The following is a 2,662-nucleotide window of genomic DNA, read 5'->3' as shown; positions in this document are numbered from 1 at the left end:
GTCTGAGGGAATAGCACCCAGAAAAGCAAAAAGCCCTCTTCTATTCTTAATTCAGTCTCTTCGCTCTGTCAACTGCTTATTTTTTCAGGGAAGAATATTTTTTAATTTGATTCAGTCCTTTGTGCAAATGCTCCTTTTTACATCTGGACCAAATGGAGTCCCACTAGAAAGTTAACTTCTGTGCCTGTATTGTATTTTTGTATATTTTCCTCCAAGGTTCAATGTTTCAGGACTTACAACANGACATGTGGCCTACCTTTACTTTCTCTTTCTACAGAGTGATGTATAAGAATATAATTCAGATATCTACATATGAACATACAGTTTTAAATATATCATTTGTTGAAGCTTTTTCTCAACTATGTATAAGGGAAAGATATGTAATGTAAATATTAGAAACAATGATTTTGCTTTCTCCAGTCTCTTTCAACTCTGTTGGCCGTGTCTCTTTTCTATCTTCACCCACCAAACTCTTTTCCTCCTCATTTCCCAGTGTCCTTTAGCCCACTCCTCATTCTTCCTCATTACCCATATTACCCTTTCTTGCTCTCCTTTCTTGATTTTAAACATTACTCACACTTATAGCTGTTTACATATGTGTATGCTACATCACAAACCATGATTCATATATGAGAAAGAACATGTGTATTTGTCTTTCTGAGTTTATGTTACCTCACTTAATTTTATGGTCTTTAAATCTATCTAACTTTATAAAAGTTGTATTATTTCATTGTTCNTCACAGTTGAGTAAAATTGCATTGCGTATATGCACTATATTTTAATTATCTATCTCTTGACAGATAACTAAGNTGGCTTCACTTCTTTGCTCTTATGATTATAGTAGTAACAAACATGGGTCCCCAACTCTTTCTATGATAGGTCATGAAATCTTTGGACTTATGCCCAGGTGTGGTATAGTTGTAGCATATAGTACTTCTATTTATAATTTTCTGAGGAACCTTTATAGTGGCTGTACTTATATACACTACTGTAAATAAAGAATAGGTGTTATACTTTCCCCGCACCCTTTCCAACATTTGTTTTCAGATTTATTGATGATAGCCATTATTGAGTAGATATCTTTCTACTATATCATTTTGAAGAATCGATAGTATTGTAGCTACATAGGCTCACTTCTAGATCTTCTATTCTCTTTCACTAATCTATATGTCTGCCTTTTGTGACGATTTCATGCTGTTTTAATTGCTGTGACTTTGCAGAATATTTTAAAGATCGATGTATAGACACACCTATGCTTTCAAAGTTAAACCATGAAAATATCAATAGACAGATCAGTAACAATCAGTAACAAACAACAAGAATAAAGTACTAATAAAGAAAACATTCCCAAGAACCAAGGCATAGAACTGAACAGATTCACTATTGAAACCTAACAAACTCTTAANGAATATTTAATACAAATACTCCTCAACTTATTATGTGAAATACAAAAGCAGGGGACATTCTAAAGCTTAACCTGGAAATCAGTCAGGCTGTTCCTCAGAAAATTGGACATAGTACTATCGGAGGATCCAGCAATACCTTTCCTGGGCATATATNTGAAAAAGATTTTACAATGTAGTTCTATTTGTAGGTATAGACAATACTAAAAATTGATGGATCCCATGATTCAAAACAGTATTTTGGACATCAGTTAATCTGAAGATCTTGTATTCTCAAGTGAANCACTACCCCAATANGAAAGTTAATCTCCTGAGACCAGGGCTTGTGAAGTCATTCAATCCTTGAATTAACTCAATGGAATTTTTGCTGTCAGCAACTGAACCTCCCACAAGCAGTTTCTGGGTTCAAAGTCTGCAGGTCCTGTCCTCGTAGAAGGATATGACAACCTATGGGCACTTGACATTGGCTTCCTTGGTAGGGACCAGGTCAACCTCATCAGAATTTTTCCATTTCATCAGGAGCATGAGCTCTCCTTTGAGTCTGCAGGTCCAATAATCCACTCTGGCTCCAAACCCCGGGCAAAGCCTCGTGGCTTTTCTGACTCTTCTTTCTTCTTCGTTGGTTTGCTTTCCTCTCCTTTATCTTAGAATTAGAATCAGCTTTGCGCTTGCCTCCCTCTGATTTATCTGTCTCGTGAGCTGTTTTCTGTGACTGTACAAACTCAGCAATAATGTCAGGGCAATCCAGATCCTCTGGCTCCCAAGCGTTGTCCTCATCTGAGAAACCCCTCCACTTTAGAAGATATTCCACCTTGCCCTTGACAACTCACAGATCAAGAATTTTTTTTCCACCACATATTCCTCGTCCTCTTCTTCTAGTACCTCCACCACTTCTTGTTTTGTATTTTTTCCCCATAGTACCCGCCAGCTTTCTGGTGTAAAGGGTGACACTGCTCATAGCAGTGCCCGAGAGTACGGGAGGAATCCGTGCCATGCTACTCGCGCGTTGCGTTGGACNGTCTGAGGGAATAGCACCCAGAAAAGCAAAAAGCCCTCTTCTATTCTTAATTCAGTCTCTTCGCTCTGTCAACTGCTTATTTTTTCAGGGAAGAATATTTTTTAATTTGATTCAGTCCTTTGTGCAAATGCTCCTTTTTACATCTGGACCAAATGGAGTCCCACTAGAAAGTTAACTTCTGTGCCTGTATTGTATTTTTGTATATTTTCCTCCAAGGTTCAATGTTTCAGGACTTACAACA

At 37.4% G+C, this 2,662-nt stretch overlaps 1 pseudogene; it reads right to left on the bottom strand.

Moving 5' to 3' along the window:
• Positions 1-1,808: 1,808 nt before the first annotated feature.
• LOC110300125 overlaps positions 1,809-2,662 on the bottom strand; it is a 15,755-nt pseudogene continuing 14,901 nt past the window's right edge.

This window comes from Mus caroli, chromosome 8, assembly GCF_900094665.2.
Source record: "Mus caroli chromosome 8, CAROLI_EIJ_v1.1, whole genome shotgun sequence".
Classification (NCBI taxonomy): Eukaryota; Metazoa; Chordata; class Mammalia; order Rodentia; family Muridae; genus Mus; species Mus caroli.
Note: the sequence above shows the minus strand (reverse complement) of the source record. Positions and strands in the feature narration are given on the sequence as shown.